The following is a 24930-nucleotide window of genomic DNA, read 5'->3' as shown; positions in this document are numbered from 1 at the left end:
AAATGAAGAAAATGTACAGTTTTTGCCAGTAACTCTGCTGAGCATATGTAAGATTAAAAAACAAAATCCTTTGGATGATATACTTAGAAATGTTAAGTAGATTAATACCTTCCTATAGGTTTTCTTTTTTCTTTCTTAGGGATAAAAATTAGTATAGGAGAAAATCAGCACATAGCTGTTTTCTATATGGACTATAATTAATTTAAGAGGGGGCTAGGTTGGCTTGTTCAGAGGAAGAAATAAATGGATGAAGCAAAAGGTGTTGAGACTTTGCAGGTAATTGCCCCAAGGAGAGGACCTCTACTCCATTCTGCTGCAAGACACGTGCAACTAACCACATGATCCCAATATACTTAGATTTTTCCCTAGTACCATTGAGGTTAAGGGTCCCTTAGTTAAATGGAAGCCAAGTTCTAAGGCTGCCTCATCAGAGGATAAAAATAATGTTTCTTTTACTGGGTCTTTCTGAAGCACTCAGTTTCTGGGACTGAGTCTGTGTCTTCTCAGACATGCCATGCTGCTCCACATCGCCCAGGACTGAGACCCTCGAGGGGAGCCCCTGCAAAATCTGGTAAGAAGAACATTTTGCATTGCAAGCTGTTTCTACCATTTGCATGCTTTTGTACTTTTTAATGAGTTGTTTAGGCAGGACTGTGTAGAAGGCAGATAGTAATATAATATAACCTAAGTAATAACCTAAGTAAGTAATACAACCTAATGTTAGCAGAAAGTTCAGGTTTGGGAAGCCATAAAGACTGGAAACAAAACTTGCATTAAAAGTAGCAGTTTATCACCCACCTGTGCCACTGAAGTTTACTTATTTGAAGGAAGAAAATGAATATCAAAGGCCATACTTTTCCCTTTACTTGTAAGAACCTCAAATTAGGAAACTGCTTTAAAACTTTATTTTCTAGTGCTCGCTTAGGCAGCACATATACTAAAATTGGAACAGTACAGAGAAGATTAGCGTGGCCCCTGTGCAAGGATGACACGCAAATTTGTGAAGCATTCCATATGTTTAAAAAAACTTTATTTTCTTAAAAGAAAGATAAATAATTGACCAGCTTTCAGTGGAGCAGACAGTTCAGGGTCAAAATCTAGGGCTTGGTAAAGACTATGGATTTAGAGAGAAGTTCTGCCCTTTTGGCAACACGGCTGTTCTTCCAGCAAGAATGTAGACATCTTGCCACACTTTTATGGAAAATAGAATTTTTGGCCCCTTTTCTAAATTATTCGCTACAGAATATGGTAAAAAGTCAGTTTGGGGCCATATGTATGGCTATAATCAATACTTCTGGAAGATAAAATAGAAGCATGATCATAAGAAATATTTATGAACCAGGAAATACTAAGCACAAGGTGGATTCATTCCAAAGGAAAAAATCTTTTCAACTTAAAATACTAATATTACACTTACTGTCGACCTCATTTATTTTTCTGAAATATGCAGTAGTTTCTTAGGTTTCTCAAATTTTCTTCTTAGTCTGTTTTTCAGTGGCAAAGTAGTACAATATGAAGTGGGAAATGCATAATAAATGTGTTAGGACCTTCAGTTCATACAAAGCAAACTCTTCAAGAGAGATGAGAGAGGATTAATGTATTACAGCAGAACCTTTTAAATGAATATGCCAAAAATGATAAAACTGTCCAATGGACTAATTTCCCCACAGCCAGATAGTGTTTAGGAATAAGGCCACATGAGGTACGAGTAGGAGTAGTGCAAAAAAGAAAATCAAGGAAAAAGATCGTGGGTGGAACAGAATCCATTATGCATGAATTTGGATGGCATTTTTCTCTATCCAGACAGACAATTTCTACCTTTTAATTGGGATATTTAGACCATTTACATCTAATGAGATTGTGGATATATTTTGGTTTATATCTATCATCTTGCTATTTGTTTTCCATGTGTCCCATCCGGTCTTTGTTCTCTTTTAGCATTCTACTTTAAAATACAAGTAAAAAGAAAATTTTAAAGCATGGTTGAGTAGCCAAAGGCACAGATTCTGGAGTCAGACCTGCCTGGATTCAAATCTCTGCTTTCTTGTGTAGTGTTAATAAAGCTATGTAACAACTCCTTACCTCAATAACTACACATGTAAAATAGGGAAATGGTAGTTCCTAGCCAAAGGGTTGTACTGAGGATTAAATAAGCTAGTAGGAGTAAAGGGCACAGCATGGTGTCTGATTCAGAGAAAGGGTACATTATTGTGTCAGATGCTGCAGTGGTATTTACTGCTATTGATACTATATAAATGCAAATTAAGTATAAAAAATGGGTAGAGAAATAAAGTTCTTACTGTAAGGCATTAAGTTTTGGTGGTGTAGTTTAGGAGGAGTAAAAATATATTGCATTTTTAATTAACTACTAAAGAGACTTGTTGGATTATAATCATCTTTCCCTCTCTTTAGAAAAGTATCCCCAGAAGTCAAACTTTTTAATAAGTTTCACATCTGATTTGCTGTAAATGGTTCATATGCACTTTCCTGTCACAGTTGCTCCTTCCTTCCAATCTAGATGGTTTTCTGTTGGGTCTGCCACCACTACCATGACTTCTCCTTAAACTCTTGTAAACAGTATCCTAAGTGGTCTTCCTGCTTCCATTCTTTTCCTCCTTCAACCTCCCTCATGCATAGATACCTGAGGAGCTTTTCTAAAGCATACCCTGATCATAACATTCTCTTCCACTATAATCATCAGTGGCTCCCCATTGTTCCAGCATCATCTCTAAACTTCTTGGCATGACATACAAGGCTGTCTCTGTTCTGGTCCTAATCTTCCTTTCTAGCTCTATTGTCTGCTGATCTCTCTCCCTTATTCTGTGCTTCAGAATATCCAAACTACTCTCTATCCTCCACGCATGCCCAGTGTGTTCTTTCTCTCCTTTGTGATTTTGTTCATGCTGCTCCCTGTGCCCCACCTGTCCTCCTTTACTGTTCATTCTGAGTCCTCTCCGTTCTTCAGAGTCCACAATGGCTTCCTCTGAGCCCTTTGACTTTCCTTTAGTACTTACTGCATTCTGCCTTGTATTACAGTTTTTTTGTTTTGTTTTGTTTGTTTGTTTGCGGTACGTGGGCCTCTCATTGTTGTGGCCTCTCCCGTTGCGGAGCACAGGCTCCGGACACGCAGGCTCAGTGGCCATGGCTCACGGGCCCAGCTGCTCCGTGGCATGTGGGATCTTCCCGGACCAGGGCACGAACCCGCGTCCCCTGCATCAGCAGGCAGCCTCTCAACCACTGCGCCACCAGGGAAGCCCTACAGTTATTTTTATGCATCTACTAAATTTTAAACTCTCTGGGGTCCTATCTTTTCATTTCTGAATTCTCTCCTCGCAACCTAGCCAAGGTTCCCAAATTGAATTCTTGAGCATCCAAAGCTGTGATGAAATATAGTGGAAGCAAGAATGAAATGAAACTCTTGAGTAAATGAGTCAGAGAAAGTTTTAAACCGTATTTTTAATAATCCTGGAACAAAATAAAAGATCTTTTAGGCACCCCCAAATAGGTAGAGCATACCGGTGGAACAAGTTAAAAAGATCCAAGTCGTTTCATTTTGTTGCTGTTGTTGTTCTGAGCAGGGGGAGAGGGAAGGAAGGCTTGGGCAGGAAAAAGCATTTATAAATCAGATTCCTCCTGACCTTAGAAGGCAACAAAGATGGATTGAACAACAAAAGTTTTCCAGTTTTGTTTATGTTTTCAAGGTGATAAGCTGCAAAACTAAGAGTATATTTATTCTGCAAGAGACATTTTAGCCAGTTGTACCTTTATATTTAATTCTTTGCCTTAAATGACCCGTTATTTCAATCCATGTTTCTGTGAAAGCCTGAGAATATTATGACCTTTTCAGTTTTAAGAAAACACCAACATCCAACGATTTTGCCTTCTATCTGGCCGTGAGTGCTAACTTCACTGTTTCATAAAGGGGTCTGGGGGATATGGGGGTTGGGGGAGGCAGGGAGTAAATCTAAAGTTGCTTAATCAGGCCATCTCTGCTTAGAGCAGGCAGGCGAAAGAGTGCAGATGTGGGGCTTGGACAAAAGCTGTCTTCTGCCCCTCAGAGAATCTCAGGAAGGTCCTTAACTGATCCATTTGAGATCGACTCATTCCTCACACGAGAGAGGAAAGCACAGTACATCCAGGAAGTTCATAGTACAAATCACTTTGCCACTGATCCAAGCAGAAATTATTTAATTGTACTCACAGGCATATATACAGACCTGATCTGGCTTTACTATGTAAAAATTTTCTCTTTTTTAAAATTTATTTATTTATTTTATTTATTTATTTTTGGTTGCGTTGGGTCTTCCTTGCTGCGCACGGGCTTTCTCTAGTCGCGGCGAGCGGGGGCTACTCTTTGTTGCGGTGCGTGGGCTTATTGCGGTGGCTTCTCTTGTAGAGGACAGGCTTCTAGGCTTGCAGGCTTCAGTAGTAGTGATTCGCAGGCACTAGAGCACAGGCTCAGTAGTTGTGGTGCACGGGCTTAGCTGCTCCGCAGCATGTGGGATCTTCCCGGACCAGGGCTTGAACCCTTGTTCCCTGCATTGGCAGGCAGATTCTTAACCACTGCGCCACCAGGGAAGCCCAAAAATTTATTCTTTAACCATCTGTTCTTCTGTTTATTTATTCAGCAAACATTTATTAACACTTACTAAGTGCCAGCAACTTTCCTGGGCCAGTGCCTCTCAAAACAGTTTTAAAAGACCCGTTTTGGGTTGGGTGTTTTAATTTCCAATGTGCACAGTCTGATACTTTTGTGAAATATAGTAAAAATGAATTACTAGGTAAATAATCACACATGTAGGTGTGGTGTCCGTATCAAATTGATCTAAACTTTTCAAAATTTCTTGCTCTAACTTAAATTACTCTAAATTTCTTTAGTGATCTATTGATAGTTGGGACCAGTAGCAAGAGTCAGCCTGCAGACCACACTTCAGTAGCACTGTTCCGGGCATGTGTGATACATCAGGGAACGACACAGTCAAAAAGTCCTGTCCTCATGATGCTACATTTTAGCAGAGGGACAATAAACAATAAGCATAATCCGTGAGTCAGTTGTATGGGATGTTAGAAAGGCAAAGTATTATAGGGGAGAAAATACAGCAAGAGAGATTGGGCGTGGCCAAAGTGTGGAGGACGGTTTACTTTTAATAGGGTGGTCAGGGTGGGCTGCACTGAGAAGACTTGAAGGTGGTGAGCTAATTAGCCATGTGGATATCTAAGAGAAGAGCATTACAGGCAAAGGAAACAGCCGAGGCAGATGCCCTGAGGAGAGAGCGTGCGTGGAAAATGTGAAGAGTAGAAGGGAGCCCCGGTGATTGGAGCTCAGAGCAAGGAAGAGTATCATAGGGGGTGAGAAGCCAGCTGATGCAGGTCCAAACAGACACCCTGGGGATCTGATTAAAATGAAGGTTCTGATTCAGCAGGTCTGGGTGGCTCCTGAGATTCCTCAGTGCTAAGGAGCTTCCAGGTGTTGCTGACATTGTCCACATTTTGAGTAGCAAGGGTATAAACTCAGTGAATTGGGAGCGACTGGGTTGAGGATAGACTACAGACACTATCGATGTATGAGATATTCTATGTAAGTTACAATTTCCAGGCAGCTGAAACTTTCTAAAACCTACAACTCGTTTTCATATTAAGTGTACTGGACAGTTCTCCTTATCCTCAGTGTCTCGGGACATGATTATTAACAACAGTTGTCACACTGGCTGTAACGCAGAGATCCTTGGAGACCATTGTGAAATGGGACCACCTACCCGTGCATTAAATGACCCTCAGCCATTATGATTTTTACTTAATGTGCCTAATTATTTTAACTTTCTTCTCTCTCAACACTGAGCTGGTGTTTCCTGCTATTGTTAATGTGCTCATTTTTTGTAACATACTTTCCTTCCACCTTCTCTCTTTTTCTCCTTGGTTGTGGCCTAAAAAAAAACAGGTTTTAAGCATTTTTTTTTTCTGCATTTTATCAATTAAAAAAAGGGATCTGAGTGGGAGATGTGAGGAGATCCCAATGAATGAAAGAAAGATGCCACAGATGTAGTAAGTATTGACTTTGGGCACATGCTAGGTGCTTTACCTGTATTTTCTTAGTGTGACATACACAAGTTTAGTTTAAGTTTGTGACCTGCTTGTTCAAGGACTGTCATTGCCTGCCCCTGGGTTTCCTGTGATACCTCACCTACATGAGGTAGTCCTGCCCTTGGTTATCTTCCCGTCTACAGGTAGTATAAATTATTTGTATTTTTTTTGAAGGTCAAAAAGTCATTGCATTTGCTAAGAGTAACTTTAACTACATGGCTTTTTAAAGATGGCGCCTAGTACATTTTTAGGGAGCTGGGGAGCAGGTGGTATTGTACCAGCCTCCCAAGGGGGTCACAGTGGCAGCATGCAGTGTCAGGGTGTGGTGGAGCCCCCTGCCCCTGCCAGAGCGTCGAATTTGGGGCTTTAGTGATCTGGTTTCAGATCTTTCTTCAGATTTGCTGAGCAAATCACACACCCTTTCTTTTACCCACTTACTTCTCTAATGCCATCTACTTTGTTATTTGCCTATACCTTCCTCACTGCTCATCACTAAATTTTGTTGATCTTGGCAGAAGTTCAGCTATCAGAAAGCAAACTTGGGCTGTATTTTATCCTTGGAACTCTTAATCCTTAGGGTGGCCAAACATCTCAGTTTTCCCAGGACCGAAGGTTTTCCAAGATGTGGATTTTCGGAACTGTTCCAGGCAAACTGGGACAAGTTGGTCATCCTATAATAATAACTGGAAGTTGAACTTGATTGGGCCGAGAACTAATTTTTTTAACTAGATCACTGTATCAGGCAAGACTGAGCCTTGGATCTGTGCTACAGAATCACCTCGCACTGCTGCCTGTGTTTGGAAGGGGATACAAGCAGCTTGCCAAACCACAGCCACTGTGATCATAAAGGGCTCAGATGTCGCCCATTTGACAGGGAGAGCGTGTTCCTACAACAGAGACTCAAAGGCAACATAATCCCTGTCAGGAAAGCACATGGAAGCCAGACCCTATGGAGGCAAGGCTACTGGGCCTCCCTGTCCCGCGCCCAATGCCATGGCAGGAAGCCACACACAAGGCTTAGAGGCCACTCTTGTGCCCTCACATATGGGTCATCTCTGGTGTTTCGAATCCCTGCTCTTTTTGGCTCCCATACGGCTGATCCCTCTTTTCTTCTTGCCTGGGTGCCACGGAATTCACCATCAACCCTCATCATGAAGCCTCGGTCTCAGGACTTTTCTCAGTGAGATGGTAAAAGAATTACAGGCCTAGAATTCTTACCTTTAGTGCGGGGGGTAGAAAAATACACCTCTTTGTTAAAGGATCATTTTTAGGCCGGTGATTCTCAACCTTCAGTAAATGTCAGTATCACCCAGAGCACTTGTGAAAACACAAGTTGCTGACCCATTCCATAGTTTCCGATTTTGTGTGGGGTATGGGAGAGGGGGGATTTGTATTTTTATCATGTTTCCAGGTGATGTGGTGCTGCTCGTTGGGGAACTGCCCTTTGAGAACCACATCCCCTATCTCTATGATACTATATTGAATCAGAAAAAGTGAACTTTATATATATGGCTTTCTATTCTTTCACTTAACAGACACTTATTAAGCACCTACTGTATGCCAAACACAGCCCTGGCAGTGAAGTAAGACACTTAAGAGACAAATGCAATTCTAATGGCTGGGTCTTTGCAGCTGTTATTTTCCAAAGCAAGTTTGGTAACATATGTGTCCACATTTATCTCAAGTGGTCTCATTAAATTCTCAGGAAGTTGTCAAGAACAAAGTTTCATTTACTTGTAACTTTGCTATAGAGGAGGAAGAGGGGAGTGTTCCAGACTTTTAAAAGTGTCTCAATTTCTAAAATTATTAGAAATTACTGCCTTTAAAAGATATTTCTATTTTATAAACTCTACTGCCTCTGCTAGCCTCCCGCAAGGCAAAAGTGCTCAAAACACTACCAGATCTGAATATTTGCTTGTACCTCTAATATGTATGTCGTTGCCATAGTGTTTGTGTCCTGGCTTTTTGCAAAAGAATTTAGGCAAGGCCAACATAAGGAATGCACGGTTTGAGGCTTGAAGGCATGAGGGCAGAGGAATGGAAGGAGAAAGAGGAGAGACTATAGTTCTCCTGATCCCAAATTTAATTTCTAACCTATAGCCCCATTTATATTAATCACACACCTTCCCTATTCTGTTTAAAAGACTTTCCTCATTTTACTAGATCTTGTCCGTGTCTTGCTTAATTTTGTAATTTTGGAGAATGCAGAGTGCTTGGGTCGTCAATTGCAGTCATGGCCGTTTATGCCAGCTGAGGCTTCTGTGCAAAATTGTGGCTTTCTACAGGAACCGTATACGGTACCTACCAAGAGGCAAAGATTCCTTTTGGCAAAGCATTTTCCCTGAAATTTGGGGGTGTGGAGGATAAGGAAGAAGGGATGCAGTACACATAGGTCAGCACTGCATCCACCCCTCAGCCAGCTGAGTCAGTGAGATTTGGACTCCACTGGAGGAGTTGAGGCTGGAGGGGAAAGTGGCTGCCACTGTGAGGGCTGGTAGGTAGAAGCCATGAGGTCATTTGTCAGCCACAATTCTTAAGGTCACATACCTCAGGGACAGCCTTGTGACAGCCTTTTCTCATTCTTGCAGCTCATTAAAGCCTGTTACAAAGTTGGATAGTTTGGGGACATTATTTCTGCTTAGATTGTTACTGCAAACATTTCTGAGGAGGGTTCAGCAGAAACTTTTAAGGTGCTTTCCTGAGTGCATTAGGTCAGGATGCCCTCTTTGCTGATGCCAAGTTAGGTTCTGGCATTGACCCAGGATGTCAGGAGCGTAGCTGCCAAACAACGCAGGGCAGGGGTGGGGGCATGTGTGAGTCAAGTTAGGGTGCTTGGCTTTCAGAATTGGACGTTGATGGCATGGCTGTAAAACGTGCTGAGAGGAATTTTATTTTTACATTCTTTTCTTACTCGATGTATTTGAAACAGCACAAATTCACTGTTAACCTTGGCTGCCTCATTTCTTTCATTTTAAAGGATTCTTTTCAACTTTAAAATGAAACATAGTTGTGTAGTAGGCATGGAGTGATTTTTCTTTTTTACTTTTATTTGTTTTCCAAGATTGGGAGTAATAAATTTTTTGAGTTTTTTTTTTAAATTAATACTGTTCTTTAATAGTTTTGGGTTTTTAGAAAAACTGAGCGCAAAGTATTGAGTTCCCATACACTCCCTTACCTCTCCCTCTCCCCCCAGTTTCCCCTATTATTAATATCTTGCATTAGTGTGGCTTGTTTGTTCACAATGATGAGCCAATATTGATCTATTATTATAAACAAGGTCCATAATTCACATTAAGCTTCACTCTTTGTGTCGTACAGTCTGTGAGTTTTGACAAATATGTAATGACATGTATCCATCATTGCAGTGTCAAACAGAATAGTTTTATTTGCCTAACAATCCCCTGTGCTCCACCTGTTCATCGCTTCCTCTTTTTCCTTAGGCTCCTGGCAACCACTGATTTCTTTTTTTTTTTTTTTACTGTCTTCATAGTTTTGCCATTTCCAGAATGTCATAAAGTTGGAATCACACATATTATACATCAGTATATAGCCTTTTCAGATTGACTTCTTTCCATTAGCAATATGCGTTTTAGATTCCTCCATGTCTTTACATGGTTTGATAGTTTATTTCTTTTTAATTGCTGAAAATAATCTATTATATGGACGTACCACAATTTGTTCACCAATTCACCTACTGAAGGACATCTTGGTTGCTTCCAAGTTTTGGCAATTATGAATAAAGCTGTTATAAACTTTTTTGTGTGGACATAGGTTTTCGACTCCTTTGGGTAAATACCAAAACGTGTGATTGCTAGGTAATATGATAAGAGTACCTGTTTAGTTTTATAAGAAACTGCCCAACTGTCTTCCAAAATGACTACACCATTTTGCATTCCCACCAGCAATGAACGAGAGTTCCTGTTGTTCCTCATCCTCGCCAGCATTTGGTGTCGTCAGTGTTCTGGCTTTTTGCCATTTTAATAGGTGTGCAGTGGTACCTCATTGTGGTTTTAATTTGTATTTCCCTGATGTGGAGCATATTTTCATATGCTTATTTGCTATCTGTATAACTTCTTTGGTGAAGTGTCTGTTCACATCTTTTGCCTGTTTTTAAGTTGTGTTGTTCGTTTTCTTATTTGGAGGGTTTAAGAGTTCTTTGCATATTTCGGATACCGATCCTGTGTGAGATATGTGTTTTGCAAATATTTCTCCCAGTCTGGGGCTTGTCTTTTCATTCTCTTAACAGTGTGTTTTGTGGAGCAGTAATGAATTTTTTATGTATATAATCAGGGAGAAAAGTGTTTTTAAATAAACCTGGCTCTCATCTTAGTATAGTACCCACTCCCTTTCCCAGAAAAGGAAACAGCCTGAGAGGAACAAGGTGATTGGTTGTTCAGTAATTGAATATTTGAGGACCGTGACATGAGTGTGTTCCCTAAATTAAATGTAATCAAGTCTAAGTGTTATAGGGAGGCAAGAGAGACATAGTCCAAAATTAAATGAGGGGGAAAACACTGTGGTTATACAACTGTTTGTAGAACCATGGTAGGATTTTTCTCTGTTTTCATTTTTATTTGACTCTCTTTTAAGTAACTAGAACTCCTAGAATGACCAGGACGATTCTGGGGTTGTCTGCTTCCAGTAAAAACTGTACTTAGCAAGAGAGAAATTGTCGGTTTAAGTTCAAAGAGGGCTGGGAGAGAGTGAAATGTACCTTTATTACCCATTCATTCAGGTACTCAATCAGCTGATGTTTACTGAGCAGTTATTAAGTGGTGGGTGCTATATTGGGTGCTGGTGGTATATAATGCAGCAAGATCCAGGCTTGCCCTGTGGGTTTACATTCCTAGGGAGAAATGGGTAAGTAAACCTAAAATCAAATCTCCTTCAGCCAGGGTGTTAGTAAGATCGAGCCTTGGTGACCCCTGGAGTTGTTCTATGACAGGGATACCTTCGTGGTCTCATGGGAGCAGAGAAGGGTCAGTGGACTGACACCAAAGCTGAGAACTGAAGGGGAATCAAGAACCAGCCAAGCAAAGAGTGAAAGATGTTTCTGGCCCTCTGCCTGTTCCCTCTTCACACCAGGAAAAGCTCACACATGAGAGATATCAGATTGTGGTTGTTTTGTTTTTAACCTAGTTTTAAATTCTGAAATGTAACATGCTGACAGAAAAAAAAAAGGTTTAAAAAAGAGATGGACAGCATAATGAATTATTATAAAGTCCCTGCACAATTACACCTGAGATCAGAAGAGAGAACTTGCAGCACCTCAGAGCCTTCTGCTACCCTTTCCTGATGATGACTTTCCTTCTCCTCCCTAGAGGTCACCCCCTAAGTATGCATCCTAAATATCATAGTTTCATTTGGCCTGCTTTTCAGCTTTGTATAACTGGAATCACACAGTATATATTCTTTGGTTTCTAGCTTTTACTTCTTCTTTTTTTCTTAACATAATATTTTAAGATTAACATGTTTGTTTTCAATGCTGTACAGTATCCCATTTTATGAATCCATTCTTGTGTCGCTGGGCATCTGGTTGAGATCCTTTTGCTCAACCGTCTCATTTTACAGATGAGAAAACTGAGTCCCAGTTGGTCAACCCAGAGCTAGAACCCAGCCCAAAGCTGTGTTCTAGGGAGAAATCAAGGAAGTGATGCCTCTGGACCAGCTCTTAGGGCCCAGATCATTCTTTTTTTTTTTTGCGGTACGCCAGCCTCTCACTGTTGTGGCCTCTCCCGTTGCGGAGCACAGGCTCTGGACGCGCAGGCTCAGCGGCCATGGCTCACGGGCCCAGCCATTCCGCGGCATGTGGGATCCTCCCGGAATGGGGCACGAACCCATGTCCCCTGCATCGGCAGGCGGACTCTCAACCACTGCGCCACCAGGGAAGCCCCCAGATCATTCTTGATGGTACTTTGGATGGCCATTTTAGCCTCTTAAATGTATTTTCCTCTTTGCTCTTCAGAGGAACAGAGAAAAAGAGAAACCTCAAGGGGCTGAACACTTAGCTGTATGTTCAGTTGTAGACTCTGAAGTCTGCTACATTACACTCAAGTTATTTGACTGTTTGTTCCTGGCCAGAGTTTAGGACGTCATGGGCTCTATCCTGATTAGGCTCAAAGGCAGGAAGGCAAAATAAGGGACATAAAGCCATGCCTGGGGGATTATTGGCATTAGTTGTAAGTGTTTTGTTTAGCTCAGACTGCTGCTGGATTTAGATTAGAATTACTTGTGATTTAAAAAAGGGAACAGATACATTTTTTATAAAACTGTGAATATGAAGTTGGGATAATGACAGGAGGGAGAAGTTCAAGATAAACAATTGATATTAAATGAGTCCACAGATTTTCTCCCAACTCAGAACAATCCACAGCGATCTCCTGATCACCTTCAAGTCACTGTACTCTATCCTAAACCAAAGCCTTCCTGAGCTCTGCCCACCACCCCAAACCTGTCCACTCCCACATTTTGCCCATATTTCCACTGCTTTGCTAGTATTTAAGCCTTTTATTACACTGAACTTTCCTACTCTGTGATCTGTGTTCCTAGGATGTGTGTGTGTGTGTGTGTGTGTGTGCGTGCGTGCACGCGCACATGTGTGTGTGTTGAAGACACTCTGGCAGCTTTGAGGGAACTCTGGGTCAGAACTTTGTCCTTCAAAAATAAGACGCCAGATTATGGGCTTAATGCATGAGAATAGAGCCTGGCATATGTAAAGCACCTAATAAATGTTTAGCTGCTGCCGCTGCCATTTCTCCCTCCTGAAATGAGAATCACTTCTGAAAGCACTTAATTTTCAAGTTAGCAACTCCTTCCTTCCTTCTATTCAAATTGTCAAGTCTTATGGAGTGTGCTAAGATTTCTAGAAACTGCATTTGTTTTTTTCTCAATGCCACCACGAGTCCTAAGAGTTTATCACCTTGGAACTTCACCACATTTAAAAAGCGTGGGACTAATTTGTTGGTATTTTCTGTGGCAATTTGTGTAATGGGAAGGAGTCATGTTTCAGTAATCCACCTAAATGGTATAAGGACTATTTAGAGCTCCCACCGACTCAGAGCCCCATTTCCTTTCTCTGCTGTGCAGAGGGTCTGTTAAGCCTGCTTGGCGGTCGGTAGTTAGAACAACCAGTCTACCCAGACATTAGGCTGGGTTTGTCTGACCTAATATACACAAAGATCAGTGGTCCCAAAAGAGCACTTCCTTTTTAAAGGAAGAAATTAATGATATCCCTTTTCATTACACTGGTGCCGGGAATTTTCTCTAAGCAGCCTCTTTTAAAGAACAAATTCAAACAGGCCCCAGAAACAAATGCAAGAGATCTACAAAGCTCTTAAGGGATGAGTTTACACACTATCCTAATTTCAAAGGAGAAGTTTTGATGCCAGCACACAATGGCTGGGCTCTCCCAGTGGGCACACACCAACTTTAAATGCCAAACTCTGCATTTGTGCAGAAATCAGATAAGTGCAAAGAGCTCTAAGCTTGTTTCAGCTCTTAACTGAGATGTCCTCCAAAAGGACAGTTTGCATGCTAACTCATTACCCAGGGTCTGAATGTTTGGGGTATGGGTGGGGGACAGAACATCCAAGGATCCACTCCAAATCTCCAAGGGTCAAATTACAAAGTGCCCGTTCTGTTTGCCCTTCACTGCTATATTTATCCACACCCAGAGCAGTTCAGCTCACAGCCTCACACTTGCACTCTGCCCTCTGATCTTCAACTTGGGCTGCCGTCTGGGGTCCAGGCCCTTCTCATGTGTTGTGGGCTGCCATTCTTTGTTCTAGACTGCATCCCCTTACTCAGCTTATTAATGGAGCCTCCACTTCATGTAGCAGTTTCTACGGAGCACTGTGGGAAAGCACTGGAAAAAAGTACATCACATTATCTCTCCCCATAAAGGGGGAGTTAAAATAGATGCTCCCTCCAACCCACCACGCTGAGCAAATTATTTGATGAACAACCTGTAAATAATTGCTGAATGATTAGAGGATTGAACACACACTGCATAAAAGTTTTGCTTACATTATCTGTAACCACTGAATTATAAATATTGACCTTAGAGTGATTATCTTCTCTCTAGCACTCCTGACAAATGGTCATGCAGGCTGATTTCATGCATTCTTTTGCAGACTTTTTTATATCCTGAGCCCCTTTGAGAAGCTGATGTAATCCACGCCCCCTAAACCCAGAAAAATGGACAAATGCACAACTGCACCATTTTGCACATAATGTCAAGGACTTCCTGAACATCTTCATGGTTCCATAAGGGTCTACATCACACATTAAGAATCTCTATACCAGTGAGAGTAGCTGACTAATTTTGAAGACTTATCAATTTTATGGTTAGAAAGCTTGATAGAAGTGCTTTTCTTCTTGCTTCGCAGTAACAGAACAATAAAAAAAAAAAAATGGCTACTTCCTTTTCCACGTGGTAGTTCTTCAAATATTTGTAGATTGTCATAGGTTTCTCAGTGAGACTTCTCTTTGGGGCCTTTGACAGTATAATTCATCAAATAACCCTTAAAAGCTATGGACACATCAGGAAATTTTTGTGCCAGGATCTCAGGCCTTGGGTCTAGAAGACATGCATGCAATCCAAAAAAGATAGGGGTGTAGTTCTCAAAAATGCCAAGGTAGGTTGCTATAGTATTTTCCTTCTTCATTAAAATAAAACAGAACAAAACAAAACAACTGATCCCTTTAAAAAAAAAATTTTAAACCTCAGAATTCTCTAAAAGACTAAAACATTGAGCTCTGTTTATTTCTCCATCACCTTAACTCTTTTTTTTTCTTTTTTTTCTTTTAAGATGTTGGGGGTAGGAGTTTAGGAATTTATTTATTTATTTTTGGTGTTAGGTCTTCATTTCTGTGCGAGGGCTTTCTCTAGTTGTGGCAAGTGGGGCCACTCTTCATCGCGGTGCGCGGGCCTCTCACTATCGCGGCCTCTCTTGTTGCGGAGCACAGGCTCCAGACGTGCAGGCTCAGTAGTTGTGGCTCACGGGCCTAGTTGCTCCGCGGCATGTGGGATCCTCCCAGACCAGGGCTCAAACCTGTGTCCCCTGCATTAGCAGGCAGATTCTCAACCACTGCGCCACCAGGGAAGCCCACCTTAACTCATTTTTTAATTAAAAAATATTACTTAGGGGACTTCCCTAGCGGTCCAGTGGTTAAGACTTTGCCTTCCAATGCAGGGGGTGCAGGTTCGATCCCTTGTCAGGGAGGTAAGCTCCCACATGCCTCATGGCCAAAAAAACAAAACATGAAACAGAAGCAATATTGTAACAAATTCAATAAAGACTTTAAAAATGGTCCATATCAAAAAAAATCTTAAAAAAAATATATTACTTAGCTATTACTCAATTTTCCATACTTAATAGAGAGAGAAGGAGAATTCTTAGTAGAATTCTAGACTGAAAGATGGAACATAAAGATTGAGGTAAAATCATTTTACTTTGAATTCCCTGCAAAGTGGGGCTAATATTTTCTGAGCCACTTGTAAATGCTCAGATACTTTATGCACAGCATACGTTAGTATTTTTGCTCTCCTTGAAAGCAGTTACTTCCTGCTTCTCATTAATATCAATCTGAACTTAGATGTTACCCTATTTTGACTTCATAAGCCACTAATTTTATAAAAGTATTAAGGGTCCCAGAAACCTCATATGTTGTATTTTAAGAGTTTTAAAATCGTGCTTGGTTTTTTTCTTTCATTGAAGGCTGAATTATAACTAGATAGAATTTAGGAAGAATCAAGATACAGATAAAACAATAACAAAGCCTCATAAAACCCCCAAATAACCAAAACAAACTTGACTGAATGTCTAGAGATGAGGTATTTGATTTGGTTTTAGGCAGTCAGTTAGCCATCACTAAAAAATGAGTAGGTTGGACCAAGTCATGCCTGAATTCCCTAAACTTACAAGATTCTATGTAAGTGAGTTCAAGAAATATATCAGACAGAATCCCAGGAAGAAATAGATTGCACACTCAAATTAGGATAGATTGGGGATTGCTTAATAAAGGGATTATTTTAAAAGGTTATGGGCAGGATAAGGATAAGGAAACTATAAAGAATAGTAAGGGTAGTAAGGATAGTATGGTACCCTGGGGGCTAATGAGAGTGGAGCTGTTAGCACATACACCTAAAAGACAAGGAAAGGTCATGGCATCTGGAACCCAGAAGGAAAGATCCATGTGAGTAGAAGGGTCTTGAGAAGCTAGATGACCTTCAGTCAAGAACACAGTCAACACAAGACAACCATGTGTGGAAGGAAGCTGTGAAATAAGAGAGAGTGTTTTATCTCTCTTTCCTCACTTTCTTCCTTCCTTCTGATGTCCTGCTAGGGCTCTTCATTGGCCAAGCCACTGGGAAGCCAGAGTCCTCCATATAGGTCAGCTTTGGGGTCAGAGAACATGGTAGAAATAGGTGGAGAATGGATCTACTGGGAAGAAATGCTACACCATTTAAAAGGATCCAATATAACTTCAGTTCCTAATAAAAAATTCACATTCTCTTTCACAGAGATGAAAGATACTTCTTTGGAATATATTTTTTAAAATAGTGCCTTAGTCAGGGATTGTTCTCTGCTTAAATAAGAGACACTGGGATACAGTGACTTCAGCAGATAAATGTTCATTTTCCTCATGCCACCAGAACTCCAGAGGGTAGGCAGTTTTTGGTATTGATTCAGGATATCAAGAATATCAGGCAAGGCCAAGCCTCTGCAATTCTCTTGGCTTTGTTTTCATGGTCTCAAGATGGCTGCTGGAGCTCCAGCCATCGTGGCTGCATTCTTTGTGAAAGGACAAAAAGGATTTTCCTAGAGACCCTATGCAGTGCCTTCTGTTTACATCTCATGGCCCTCCTTTATCTGCAGGAGAACCTAAAAAAAACATTTAAGTTGATAATGTTGTTGCCCCTATGATATAAGTGTTCTATTGGGAAAGAAGCAAGAAATAATGAGTGTTGAGTAGACACTAATATTGTCTACCTAAGACAGAATTTAATCATCTCATGTGCATATGCTAAGGACATAGTTTCAAAGGACATAGTTTCATGCTGGTTTCTGATCTGGGGAATTTTCAAGTCATATGAATCATATATTCCCTCCTGAATGATCAGATTTAGCCTCTGATCTTTCTTCATGGAATACCAAGGCCTGCAGTAAAGAGAAAGGCCACTTATAAGAGATGGCTATAAAATTCTAAGGCAGATTTTCAAGTGTGTCTTTGAAACAGTTTGTCCAAACAAAATGAAACTATTTCTGGCAGAGTCTAGCAATGGGAGAAATGGAAAAGACACACTTGGTTAGCATGCTGGTAGAAGTATAAAGGAACAATTTTTTTGCAGAAATATTTTGCAGTGTATATTGAGGGACTTTTAAAAATGGTCAGATCCTTTATCCCAATAATTTACTCATAATCTGCCTTTTAAAAAGTCTAGAAAAAGTTAAGAGAACTAAATAAATTTGATACCACTATATTGTGGAATCATATATAACTATTAAAATTATATTACATTACATAAATGCATTTATGATAGCATAGGAGAATTGGTTTTATTATCATATTAGCCTAAGGTTCTGCTGCAGTTTTTCTTGAGTATTTTAATTCTCTAGGTCTCCCTTTCCTTTAATATCCAACAGAAATGGCTGGAGCCCCCATCCTAGTATTAACAATAGGATTTATACCCTCTACTCCATTGCTGCTCGTCAAACAAACAAACACCCCTTCAGAAAGAAATTGACCAAGAGTTTTAAAGAGACATTCATAAAAGGAAAAAATACAAATGACCTATGACTATATGCAAAAATGTTCAACCTCAGAATTTAATAAGAGAAATGAAAATTTCTCTCGTTTATCAGACGGGCTATGATGAAAAAAAAGATAATACCTGGGCTGTCAGGAAAACGAGGAAACAAGGGCACTCATAGTATAGTTTGTGGCAGGGCAACAGCCTCTTTTAGGGCATATCTGCCAGTATATCATTTGGCCCAGCAATACCTGCTCCATAAACTTATCCTCTGTACATAATTGGATAAGCACATTGGAAGCAATATATACTGTTCTGTGGCTAGTTGTATTGAAGTATAAAAAGAACCCAGTGATGTTCATTCTTGGTCACTCTGTGAATTTTGGTAGATAACAAACAGGGAAGTGCTTGACATGGTATCTAGCACACAGTAGGTGTTTAATAAGTGTTTATCAAACGATAAGTTAATTCAGATGGGTAGACACTTTTGGGGAAATAGGTTTTGTCTCAAAGAGTAGCTTGCATTTTAGTCTCGTGTTCTAAATATTTCTGGTCAACATTTGTAGCTGTGGGACTAGAGCTTAGGAGAAAGGGCACAGCCATCTGTCAAGAACAGTGGGAGACTTTAAGGGATGAGATTTCTTTCTGTTTGTCTGCCTTTCTTGTCTTTTTTGTACAAATTAGCTATGAAAATGAATGTGGTCTCCAAACAAGACTGGAGAAGGAGATTAGTAGTGAGCCTTGGAAAAGTCTGTAGGGGGCAAGGTAGACCAAATCAGGTTGCTCTGTGATTTATTTAGCTTATGCAGTGCTTTGGGTGAGAGAAAAATTAACTGGGTCATCTGATTGACAAGCATAATCATTTTAGATAAATTTGCATAGTCTGGAGAGATGGTCTCAGGCCCTGCTGAAAGGAGGTGTAGCTTGCTTTCAAGTCTTTTCTCCTCCTCTGCTCAAACACTTTTCCCTTAACACACCTGAAAAATCCCCCAACCTTTGTTGCAAAAGAATTTAGCTACAGTAATCAGTGAAGACAACTTGAAATATTGAACTTCATATCAGCAGGTTACAGCACATTAAAATAAGCTTGGATTTTAATGATGAAAATATGTCGAATTAGAAACTTCTGCAAGTTGCATTATTTTCTCAGCAATTCCCAACAGAGTATGTTTAAATCACTCAATGTGAGAAAGCATCTAAAATAGGTTAAGAGACTTGTTCTTAACTGTTTGTGTTACAAAGGGAAGGATGAAGTAACGCCGCTCAGTTAGACGGACTTTGGATAGAAAATTCAACTTAGGTATATAACATGGTGTCTAAGAAGAAAAATGAGTTTTAGAAAATGGCTGTGGCATTATTTTTTTATTGATTGTAATGCCTGAGAATTTTTACCATGTGAATTGTATAGGCAATTAAAGAAAATAAAGCTTACATTTTAGTCTCATTTTGAATATGCATTATGGCTAGAATTCTATCATTTGAATTTTTCTAAGTTCTGCTTACCCCAGCAACTAAATATTATTATCCACTTTACAGAGAAAGTTATGAGTGGCTGGTAAGAAAATCCTAATTTTTTCCACAGCATTTTCCCCTGACTAATTTATTAACGTTATCTGCACCAAACTTATTCAAAGTATTGAAATCTATGGTGTTATCAGACGAGGCTGGCAAAAGAAAGCTCAGTTTTAAAAAAATTATACACCAAGTGTGAATAGAGTTGGCATTTTGAAGAGGGTCTCACTCTCAGTAAGTAAATCTTCTCAGTATAATTCTGAAGCTCAAATGTTTCTGATTAGTGTCCTGCTGTCTTATTGGTACCTCCTGTAAGTCAGAAAGATTAGTAGAGTGCATGCGGTCCTCACATCTCGGCATGATTGAGTCCAGGTTTGAGAGGAGGGCAGTGACCTGATGAAGAAGTGCAGCCTTCTCTGCCCGAGTCACAGACTCAAAGCTTTAGAACTTTAGCACGGGTGTTTGTCAACCATCTAATCTTTAATATTGTCGTATTTTTAAATGAGACACAGCCCGGTGGCCTGTGGGAAACCGGTTATAGAATTTTTGCAAGCAACCTTCGGTTAAAACAATTTGAACTGCATTTATTGTCATGAGGAGGGTGTTGTCTTGTCTTTCCAGAGATTCCTTCTAAGAGGAAAAATAAAATGATGCAATGCAGGAAGAAGAAGGAATGATTTCAGTTATAAACTTGATGTTTAGTTTTAAGCTTATTATATATTTGTAATAATAATTAAAATATATTCTACTGAAACTGTCATTCTAATATTAAAATGATAACTAGATGAGTGTTAATGAAATCAATAAGAATTTCAATAAGATCTTTGTAAATTTCTTTAAGTTTCTCAACTGAAAATGTTAAATTTCTCCCCTACTGAGAGATTTTAGGTGATGCTAGTGAAGATTGCAGGAGATTCAAAGAAAAGGACTTACAGAAATGTTTGAAGCTGTCTTTGGACCTGAAAGTATGACATTCCTTTGCTCATATAAAAAGTTACATAATGAAATGTTTAAGAAAGTTAACAGGGTACAGATCGAATCAGAGCCGCAAAGAACAAAATCACTGAGCTTCACTTCTGATCAGCGTAAGATGTTTTGTTTGGGTCCTTTGGCTAAAGTTGGAAAGGAATGACGTGCTGTATGGCTCATCTCAGGATGCTGAGATGCCTCCAGGCAGAAAGTCCAATGGAAAAAAAACAACCCTCAGCCAGACTCACAAAGTGAATGTCACCGTGAGGAAAGCCACACCTTTTACTGCTTCTTATGGGGAACAGAAATAACTACAAGTGTTTGTAGAGTCTTAAGTAGTCTTAACACAGACCCAAACTGTGGAAAGCTCGATGAGATTAAGGAGTGGGGTGATGAAGAGTCATGCACATTTTTATGTGCTTTCAAATAAAAATTTCATATTCCGTTTAGGAACTTTTTAAAGAAGTGATAGTGTTAACATCACCTAGAAGCAAATACATTTTCCAGTAGGTCTTCGTGATGTGCTGCAGTGCACTGGTGGGTTGTTGGGGAGTTATGCTTGTGCCAATATATCAAAGCAGCCAGGCCAAACTGGGCAACCGGAGTGCCTCTGTTGGCCTGGCTCGCCGGGTTGTGCCACACGAATAGTACCCTTTTTCTATGTGTGTCATGACCTGGCGGAGGCTAAAAACCTGCTTTGCAAAATTCCTGAAGTCTAAAAGAAGGGACATGTAAAATTATTTTGTGAGTGAATAAACAGGCAGAAAGAGTTCAGCGTCCCCTAAAAGGACACATGACATGCGTGGTGATAACGGGCCTGGAGGGAGTCCAGGGGACTTCCCGTCGGGCTTTCTTTCTTTCTTCACTTGACCACACTGACACTCTAACAATAAATACTCAGAAACGTTCTAGCAAATGTTCAGGAGTGACGGCATATGGAGCGTTTGATTTTGTTTGTGTTTAAAATACGATTTCCAAACAGATGGCATTGGTTTAGCTGTTGTGTGCCTTTGTATCTTTTTGTTCTCAATAAAGAGATGAGAACCATAGCTCTTTGAAACATCCAGCTTCCAGGTTTGTATTCCATAATCTGCCTCCCCACGTTTGCAAAGTTACAGGATTTTGTCCCTAAAATGCATTTGCTTGTCAGTGAGATTACAGTGACTCTCAACAGTGGTTTCAGCTGGATCTTGGGTTAAGGCAACTGTTTCGTTGAAAAGTTGGATGGCCAGGGACGAGGCTTACAAAAATGAAGTCAGTGGCATATGTGTCCTATTAGATAAGTTGGTATTTAATATCCACATATATTTTTAGACATCCAGTCTGTCATTTTTCTCTTTCAACCTTGGTGGTGAGGGCAGTTGGAGGAGAGAAAAAAAACCAAAACTTAACATACTAGAAATTCATAAAATTGTGAATGTCACTTTATCATCATACCTGTACTTTCCCATTAGCTGGGACCTGAATATTATTCCAGGGAACATTAGCATGCCAGTTTTGTTTCCCCTTGTCTGTATTTAGCTTCCCTTTTGTCTGTATTTAGCTTTTCCTGATAGCTCTTCACCCATCTTTCCAAAAGTTAGCTAAAGTCAGTGTTTCCCCACCAAAAAATGCAACTTCCAGCAATATTCAAGTAATATGTTCTTCTCCTCACACTAACATGGTTGATGTCTTAGGTAAAAACTGATATATAAGAAGACACATGCTTAATCACCAACAGCCTCTGCAGGATATTTCACTGGAAGCTGTGAAGCTGCACTTGAATTGTAACCCATAAGCAGAGGAGTCATTTTCTTCCTGGGACCTTGATAGAGAGACTGTCTAAAACCAAACTGGGTTATCTTCTCAAGCTTCAAGTTTTGAATTGTGGTCCATAGAAAACTGAGAGTCATGGAAATATTTTGCTCTTTTATTCCCTAAATTCTAGAATTCAGGATATTTTGCTAATTTTTTTTTCTGCAGGATCTGGCTCTTTTTAAGTGTCCTCATTATAAGATGGTGTGGATTATTTGAAGACGAGAGTATTTGGTAAATGCTTCATCCGACTAAACCTAATTTAACTAATTTGGAAGAGGATTAAGGAGACTCAGACCCTGGTATGATCCGGGGGGAAGAGCAAGGAGTAATGTACTGAGCTGCCAGAACTATTGTTTCAGACGTTGTGAAATCAGGTTTAGATCTCATACACAAGTTCTTGGCTGAAGAAAAAGAGTTTTCCAGTTTGGAGAGAAAACCAGCTTCTCCCAGCTGCTGTAACAGGAGCATGAAAATGGTGTTTAAAGGAAAGAAAACCTGCATTTAAAAAATTGGTTTGAAGGGTTGGAGTCCAATTGGTTTTCAGTCTTCCTTTTTAATTTAGCTCCTTTTCTTAGGCTACTCTGGATAAAATTAATCTTTTTTTATATTGGATCTTTGTGAACAAAGTAACAGAATCTCTCCATTTCACAGATGAGGAGACTGCTGCTCCCAAAGGTTAGGTGCCTAGCACACACTTACACAGCCAGGAGCCAGGATTCTACGTGGGTTCTTCTCACTGGAAAGCCTGGGCTGTGGACCACTGTGCTCTGTCATCTTCCACAGTAAACTGATTATTCAACTCAGTGTCATTGCACACTGTCTCAGTCTGTTACAGCTGCTGTAACAAAAATACCACAGGCTAGGTGGCTTTAACAACAAACATTTATTTCTCGCAGTTCTGGAGGCTGAGAAGTCCATGATCACTGTGCTGGCAGATTCAGTATCTGGTGAGGGCCCTCTTCCTGGTTCATAGACAAGGATCTTTTGGGTGTCCTCACATGGCAGAAGTGGTAAGGGACCTCTCCCGGGTCTCTTTAATAAGGGCAAGGGCTTCTCTGGTGGTGCAGTGGTTGAGAGTCCGCCTGCCGATGCAGGGGACACAGGTTCGTGCCCCGGTCCGGGAGGATCCCACATGCCGCGGAGCAGCTGGGCCCCTGAGCCATGGCTGCTGGGCCTGCGCGTCCGGAGCCTGTGCTCCGCAACGGGAGAGGCCACAACAGTGAGAGGCCCGCGTACCGAAAAAAATAAAATAAAATAAGGGCAGAATCCCACTGAGGGCTCCTCATCACCTCCCAAAGGCTCTACCTCCAAATACTATCACACTAGGGATTAGGATTTCAACATATGAATTTGGGAGTGGGGGTGGGGAGACGGATACAGACTTCTAGTCTGTAGCAGACACCTAACCCAGCTTGTTGGTGGTTTTCCTTAATTACTGTTGTATGGCTGGCAGGGCTGATTTTATTTAGCAAGTGACCCTTCTGATTACTGGTCCTTAAGAAAATAATCATTTGTGTTTTATTCTGGCCTAGTTTTTAGATTCTTTATTTGCAGTTTTTCACTGTGGTTTTGCAGATCTCTGGACAGTTTCTCAATTATTGCAGACATCAGTATAAACATTTATTCTGCAAATTAGCAGCACCCCAGCAACCCATCTGTAAGTGATAGGCAGGAATTTGAAGTTCTCACAGCCTTCTCCTTAAGCCTCTCGCTATCATTGTTCCCTAATGTGGTGCTCGGAACACAGTCGGGACTCGATCTTTGTGAAATAAATGAGTCTATCTGATCATCCTGAAAGACTCACCAATAACATCTCCCTTGCTGACTGAGGATTACCTCCTAAAAGCCTGCTGTTTACATAACCTTATGTTTCTCAAGATAGTTAACACTTAGATATATTTAATTTATCAGACTAGCTGGCTTTCATCTAGCAAGGAGTGACTTCTAAAGGAATTGGAGATGTTGGTGGATGTTTTTGAGCAAGAGCAACTAAAAGATTGGTTCATTTCTTGAATATACACTCATTTATCATTTGTCTTGATACAAGCCACAGAAATAGAAAGATGAATATGATTCTATACCTGCTGTCAGGTGGGATAATTGTTATTATGTTGTTATGTACAGGCTGACATGGGAGCCCAGTGTTAGGTCATTCAGCTTGCACTTAGGAGTAAGGGAAGGTTCCAAGAGAAGATGAGCCTGAGATGGTTCTTCAGGGCTAACAGATGGAGTTTGTTGTTTTGGAGCATAGGCTGAGCTCTGAGGAATAAGTAGGAAATGAGCTGTAGAGGTAAGTAGGTATCAGATCAGGAAGGGCCTTGTGTGCTGAGCTGAAGAGTGCCATCTCCTGAAAGTTATGGAAGACCACTGAAGATATTAAGCAGAGGAATGACATGCTCATTTTGAAAATTATCTCTGGCTACCTTGTGGAGAATAGATAGGATGGGGTCAAAACTAGAGATGAGATTAACAGAGAGGCAGTCACTGTAGTCCAGGCAAGAGTTGAGGAGGGCCTGCATTGCAGCAGTGAGATAGATGGAATGCTTCCCATTCGGAGGCTAAAAGTGGAAGGTACAGGCCCTGGTGACTGATGTATGGTGAGGAGTAGTGGAGAGAGGAACCTGGAATGAGATTCCTTTGTTTCTGCGCTTTGTACTTTTCCTGAACACACTGTAGAAAAGTGATGCCTTTTCAATAACTTTATAAGGCAGTGAGTCTCAATGGCAGCTGCTAAGGTTATGATGAAATAGTGCTAAAGAAATAAGTGGGAAACAAGGGTTAGTCTTTCAATACACAATTGAAACATTGGTGATCAG

General features: G+C 40.5%; 1 non-coding gene across 1 annotated transcript; it reads left to right on the top strand.

The window, feature by feature from the left end:
* Nucleotides 1-913: 913 nt before the first annotated feature.
* Nucleotides 914-1020, top strand: LOC137226892 (U6 spliceosomal RNA). Its single transcript, XR_010944586.1, has one exon. It is a non-coding gene; the product is annotated as a U6 spliceosomal RNA (small nuclear RNA).
* The last annotated feature ends 23910 nt before the right edge of the window (nucleotides 1021-24930 follow it).

Source organism: Pseudorca crassidens, chromosome 6 (genome assembly GCF_039906515.1).
Source record: "Pseudorca crassidens isolate mPseCra1 chromosome 6, mPseCra1.hap1, whole genome shotgun sequence".
Taxonomy (NCBI): Eukaryota; Metazoa; Chordata; class Mammalia; order Artiodactyla; family Delphinidae; genus Pseudorca; species Pseudorca crassidens.
The sequence above is the reverse complement of the archived record's forward strand: the minus strand, read 5'-3'. Positions and strand labels throughout refer to the sequence as shown.